At 40.2% G+C, this 7,065-nt stretch overlaps 1 long non-coding RNA gene across 1 annotated transcript; it reads left to right on the top strand.

Annotated features, from left to right (window-relative positions):
* Positions 1–1,957: 1,957 nt before the first annotated feature.
* Positions 1,958–2,773, top strand: LOC118237202. The gene is made up of 3 exons (XR_004767131.1): positions 1,958–2,109; positions 2,214–2,352; positions 2,506–2,773. It is a non-coding gene; the product is annotated as an uncharacterized LOC118237202 (long non-coding RNA).
* Positions 2,774–7,065: the final 4,292 nt, after the last annotated feature.

A 7,065-nucleotide genomic window follows, 5' to 3' on the forward strand; every position in this document is an offset into this window, starting at 1 on the left:
ATGTAATTGTTAAATTAAAATAATTAATGTTGTTAACTGTGTTTAAACTATATTTAACCTGTGGGGATTATTGTAGGAATCTATGCAGCCACTAAGTCAGCATTTGCTGGTCTTGGGGAGTCATGCCAGGACTGGCTCCAGAAGACAGTGGCCATGGGAGCTGACGGAGCAGCTGTGAATCTTGGGAGGAAGGGAGGAGTAGCAGCGAAACTCCAAGAGGAGGCAGGAAAGCACATCATCCCGTTTCACTGCATGCCTCATAGGTGAGCTGATAATGGTCCACTTCATTAAATCACAGATTAACAAAAAGGCTATGGCTCTCTTGTCTTGATAGCAAACTGAAATGTTGGATTTGTACACTGTTGCAAATTGGAGCTTGCCCTACTGTCTGCCCAGAAGGATTCACCTTACATAGGCAATGTGTACAACCTGCTCCACTTGGTTTGGAAGACGTACTACTTCAGCTCTAAGTCCAGAAGGGAGCTGAAGAGCCTTGGAGTCGAGCTGGGTGTGTCAGTGAACAATCCAAGTAAAGTCAGGGGAGCAAGATGGTTGCCACGTGTCCAGGTCATTGGATGTGCTCCTGAAGCCAGGGAAGAAGGAGGGGACCCTGGAGGATGCAGGGCAGTACACAGTTGTACATGCTCATATGGACCACCTGGCCGCCTCATCAACAAATGCTGATATAGCTGGCAGAGCAAAGAAGGTCAGTATAAACTATGGGTGGAAATTAACAGTGGGGCTCGGGGCAAATATGTCCTTGAAAGTGGAAAAAATGGTGCGGGGGCAGGGGGTGGGGGGATGCCTTTGAAATGTTCATTTAATTAATTTATTACATTACATTAAATATGCTGAAACTGTGTGGAAACGTACCTGCTGTGTCTTACCTGTATGGAAATTGCCCCCAAAAATCAGTTAAGGGGGGCAAACAAAAAAAAAAAAAAGCCTCAGGGGAAGAAAATCCTACACCAATGGCCTACATTAATTTACACATTCAACATTACTATTTTCTGATTGAACGGAATGTGTTTTTTTTTTCTCAGCAGGCTATCATACAGAAATATTCATTTCACTGCTTTGTTTGTTCTTTGCAGATCAAGGAGACCATGGAGGATGGCTCATTCCTGGCATTCTGCCATTTCTTGGCAGATTTATTTACTGCCATCGGTAAATACAGCCTATTGCTGCAGAGAAATGAGGTGATCCTCCCTTAGGTGAGCTTTACATGGTGGTCAAAGAATAAATCATGTCATTATTTGAGATCTCAATCCCTTGCCAAGTTGAGTACAAAGTTATGTCTTGTTGGAATCACATTAACAACAGGCAGTCAGCAGCTTGGAGAACCTCATCCTCACCATTGAGTCAATAGCTGTGAGGCCATGTCATGGTGGCAGGCTGGTTTCCTTCCACGCAGACATGAAAAGGCAGAGAAGTGATAGGGAGCAAGAGCAGGAGGAGTGAATACAGCCTGAATTTAAGTATCGGGTACATCCTTTTTCATGCAAAAGCATTCAGTTAAAGTTAGGCACTTAGAATCAGTTCATTCATTTGATGTACTCTAATGTACTCTGTTCATTCTCAATTGTCAAGGGAGTTGCTTTGAGGAAAGGAGAGGCAGGGAATATGGCTGAGGATGGACCAATCAGTCAGACTGCTCCCAGACTGCAGAAGCAGATAGACACTACTGTTGCTGCAACAGTTAAACACCTCTGTGTCCGGTTCAGCAGCCTACTTAGTATGTTAAGATCAAGATGCTTAATATAATATGTAACATATTTCAATACATACTATTGATAACCTGCACCGAAAGAACATTGACTGTCATTACAAAACTACAGGCCATTTACTAAACTTTTATTCCACTGCTAAGTTTGCACCTATTTTATTCATAAAAAGTAAAAACTAAACAGAATAACTATTTATAGAAACAATTTTTACTTCTTATTTAGGTCGGGAAGAACATGGAACAGACACAGCAGCAACCAAAGCGGTCCAGTGTTTCCAGGTGTTCAACCATGACACTTGGCCAGAGACAGTGGAGGAGTTGGTTGATTAAGGAGCTGTGGAGGTCCACTTCTTGTTGGACCATTTTCAGGTTGTACTGGAAAGGTAACAGTCATGGTTAATCAAAATATAGACTTCTGAATGTTTCTGTGTTAAAAGTCCTACCATATAAAAACCAACCAGTTACAGTTGGATTGTATTTCATTAAGGAATGGCTGTGACTGTGCCCTGGGTGAGGAGGAGTTCCAGGCTTTGAAAACCCTGGTGTTCAGGTCCTTCAAAGACAAGAGCTACAAGGAGTTATGGGAAATTATTCTGACGAAGGAACCCTATTGCCCGGATTTAAAGGTAGGCTATATGCAATATAATGTTTAAAATTAGTTTGATCAATGTATTTTAGACTGTTACAATTATTGTATTATGTTACAATTATTGTATTATGTTATGCTGCCACTGAATACTTCTACCTTGATAATGATATTCAAATTATTTTGGCTTCAGAACATCCTGGTAAGGATCATGTTGGTCCTTCCTGTGTCCTCGGCGCAGTGTGAGAGGGGGTTCTCCACACAGAAGTGCATCAAGTCGGACATCGGATCTGCATTAAACCCCAACACAGTCGAAGATCTGATTTGAATCAGTGTAGATGGTCCTCCTCTGGAGACGTTCGATGCCTCGGTCTCAGTGAAGAGATGGATGGAAGAGGGACAGAGAGCCAGAAGACCAAATTTTAAATCCTGGCCCCAGGATATTGCGTAAAGCCCCAGTGGTGGCCATGCGTTTTTAAGGCTACTTTCACTGTTTTATGTTACTTTAAACCGTACTGTTATATTTGTCATTTTTTATCAAAAAATAAAATCTATTACATACATTGTTGGTTGTTGGTGCTCCTAAATTTTTGCTGGTGCTCCTAACTTTTTTAAGTTGGGAGCACCAGTGCTAGCAAGTAAAAACGTTAATTTTGAGCCCTGAACATATACAAATTATAAAAGACGAGACTTTATGAGAATCAATCAATTGAAACACCGAAATGGTCAGAAATCGCGTTTTGACATAGAACCTTGTTTATCTGAAAATGTCTCAAATGTATTAACTGAAAGAACTGGAGAGAAGAATCCTTAGAATAGCGGTTAGTACAGTTGAACGCAGCACACAACATTTCTGGACCTTGAACTTTTAAATGGTGAGATTGTATGTAGCTAGCTAAGCGGAATAAATTGACACAGCGGCAGGTGTGATGGCTGCGCTGACGGGGAAATCCTTATATGGTCATACAGTAGTAGGACAAGCCACACTGCACCCCCTGAAAGTAACCCAGATTTGGGAATTTTGGCAGAATTATTTTTAAAAATCAGACCCAGGGGAGACATTACAAGGGATGGCATTAACTAGTTAAACCATCATTTCTTGTGTAAAAAATGTATTGACTTTATATTTCCTCAGAGAAAATTGGCCTCTTTTCAGGCTTTCCCCATTGACATTGAGTGGGCGGGATTTCAAGTTCTTTTTGCAACCCGGCGTTGCAGTTCACGCAGAGTAGCCACTGGGGTAAAAGGCTTCACTCATAGAGGCGAGTTGTTGCCCCTTGATCCAACAGCAGCACCCACCCCCCCTAAAACTGCTGTAAACTGGGGCCCAGTTAAGGCCTGGTTTTCATTGAATTGGGCGGGTTTTACATTGTGATTGGGCTGGAAACTGTCAATCTGATCTGGCAACACTGCTGAAAAAGCGTGTCCGAGCAAAGAGGCCCACAAACCTGACTGAGTTACACCAATTCTGTCAGGAGGAATGGGCAAAAATCCCGCAAAGTATTGTGAGAAGCTTTTGGAAGGCTACCCCAAGCGTTTGATTCACGTTAAGCAAATAAAAAGGCAATGCCACCAACAAAGTGTATGTAAACTTTTAACCCACTGAAAATCTGACATACATAAAAGCTGAAATAAATCTCTTAGCTATGAAATGACCTCTTGTGGAAATAATGTAGGGTTAGGGTTGACCGCCGCACCCTTTGTCACAGCCATTGTTTTACATATATAGCAAAGCAAAAGTACTAAATGGTACACGTTGATCAGACTGTACAAAATTACACAAGGATAGCCATAATACGCAACTGTTTCTTAAAGGGTTACTTCGCATTTTTACACCCCGGTCCGCTGCGCTACTCATCACGAATTATGTGCTCAACTTGGCCCTCCCAAAATCTCGCTCTGCCTCCCAGTCAAACCAGTCTACATACGGGACTGCCTACGCTGCATGCATGTTTGCATGTATGTATGTGTACTCATAGTCTACATTTGTATTCATTAAGGTCTTTGCACACCAGGGACATGACGAACAAACAACACGAAATGTGAATAATTTGGAGGCGAATTGTGACGCGCCTGACTATCCACATCAAGCGCGACACGATTTTGCAAATAAATTATTAAAGGTTCTAAAAAAAAATTGCGCCACTGAAAAAAAAGGAATCAATATCACTGCATGACCGAACCATTTTAAAAAGCAAGACAGAGCTAGGGAGATTAATTTGATTGAGTTATGGTTTTGTGCAGTTTTCCTTTCCTTTTGTAATGACAAAAACGACCAAAATTGGTGCTAATTGTATGGTATAAAACTAAAAGGAACTATTATTTCTTGATGGAATCGTTGTTTTCATAGAATTAATGACCAGAGGTTTTTGCTTAACAACGGTGCAAATAGAACTACCAACCAGAGTTTTGCTTGACAGTGGTAAAATATTATTCCCAAACGGCCGTGGAAAAATATTTCACTTTCAGCTGATTTAGTCGATAAAAATCTATAAATATTAAAGTAACCATATATAGTCATTGTTGGTAACCCGTTGTATAAGTGGAATAAACCCCTCCGGGCAGTCCCGTTATTGGAAAATAATGTGTGGTGGTTTACCGTTACATTAGCATAGTTGGGAGTGTATACACACACCATCATCATACTGAAGCTCATTGAAATCATTGTTTTTGTAGGTCTTTTCCCTTTTATCATAGCCTACAAAAAGTTCTGTGAAACAGACAATCAAATGATCCGCCATGTTGAATGTTTTGAATGTGACGTTGTCAACAACAAGCAATTTTATTGGTCAGATGTGTACATGTCGGAAGCAAAACCTCTGAAAAATCGATCTTGGTCCGAAAAAATAAAATCTGCAATATCGCTCAGTGAAATTTCGTCGCTGATGTGAAAGCTTGCATTGACTGGATACAGGTTCGACAAATAGTATTAACGTGCGAATTAATCGCACAAAAAAAATGCATCTGGTGTGTAAAGACCTTTACTCTTATGACTTTCTCATAACTAACACTTTGCAAAAAGAAATGATATCTGAAAAAAACGTGTTTTCAACGTACAAAAATGCCAAGTTACTCACACATACAAAGCAGTATAAGTCATTAACACTTCTAAATAAATAAACACTTCTACAAATCTAGGCCTGCCATTAAAAGGAGTGATATCAAAATTATGCCAAGTTACAAACAATATTGGCTAACTTAGCTAACACAAATTAAACATGTTGTATTCCAGAGCAATGCTGCTACCCAATGCTTTCTATGTTCTTTCAAGTAACTTGGCCCTGTGTTCTCTCTTCTTACCATCTGAACACACTGTGCTCATTAAAACTTTTCTATGTCACATCAAAGTATCACATAAAAAATGGCCCCATGAAAGAACACACCATTTAAATGAATGTTCATGACTTATAGTGCTGTGTATGTGTGAGAAACTTGGCATTTTAGTATGTTAAAAACATGTTTTTTTCAGATAGGGATTTACAGAATTAACTCAGAGCTCCAGACTACAGCAAAATAAATAATAATGATGATAATAATAATATCATAAAGTAATCACAAAAAGATTCAATCAAATCATGGGAGGAATAAATCTCCTTTCATAAAATGAAAGTTGTCAATAGGTCCTGAGGTCAAGGTCAAAGGTTTCTTAATTTATTTAAACATAATATAGTGTGTGTGTGTGCGTGTGTGTACTAATAATGGTGGCAATGTTTGTATTTTTTACATTTGAGCTGTCCCGTGTGAACATACATAAAGACTTACATACAGTCTAACATGTTGAGGGGGGTGGGGGGAAAGTGAGAAGTATATGAATCTGACTTTTACAAGATGCAGAACAGAAGACCAGTAGCCATAATTAATTTAAATCAGAAGATGGGGGGGGGGGAGGGGGGGGGGGGAATCTGGAGTTTCTGTTCAATCATTAAAAATTGATTGGCTCTAATCCACAGCAGCCATGAGATGACATCATCTGGAGGAGCTGCAGAGCTGTCACTGATAAAAACCCACAACCATTTCCCTGACATTTATATTTAAACAGCCCGATATTAAAATTACAAGAATGCAAAATGCTCGTAGAAATGCAAATCCCTCATTGTGCTGCTTTTTTTTTTTTTTTTTTTTTACACATTCATTTTTAAAATGCAATGAATTTTACAACCTGCAAAACATGCTTAAATTATGCACTGATTGCGATTGCACTCTGATGTAAGAAATCACTCAAGTTATTGAGTTTGTCCAGCTTGCTCAGGGCTATAAAAGGTTGTGGTGGGAGTGTGACTTCATGAACCCCAAAATGGGTGACATTACGAATGAGTGACAATGAACTCCCAATCACTGAATGTATAAACCTGCCAGTATATTTTTTCTTTTTTTTCATTGATGGGCATGGTGGTGCAGTGTGTATCACTGACGCCTCACAACAAGAAGGTGCTGGGTTTGAATCCGGCCTGGGCCTTTCTGTGTGGAGTTTACATATTCTCCATGTGTTTGCATGGGTTTCCTCCCACAGTCCAAAGACATGCAGGTAGGCTAACTGGAGACTCTAAACAGCCCATAGGTGTGAATGGTGTGTGTGCCCTGCGATAGATTGGCAGCTTGACCAGGATGTATTCCTGCTTCTCGCCCAATACACACTGGGATAGGCTCCAGCAGCACCCCCTGCGATCCTGCCTAAGATAAGCAAGTATGGATAATGGATGGATGGATTTTCAATGTTTTCTGAAAAAGCAGAACCCAGGGCACAGTAAGTCAT

This window comes from Anguilla anguilla, chromosome 10, assembly GCF_013347855.1.
Source record: "Anguilla anguilla isolate fAngAng1 chromosome 10, fAngAng1.pri, whole genome shotgun sequence".
Taxonomy (NCBI): Eukaryota; Metazoa; Chordata; class Actinopteri; order Anguilliformes; family Anguillidae; genus Anguilla; species Anguilla anguilla.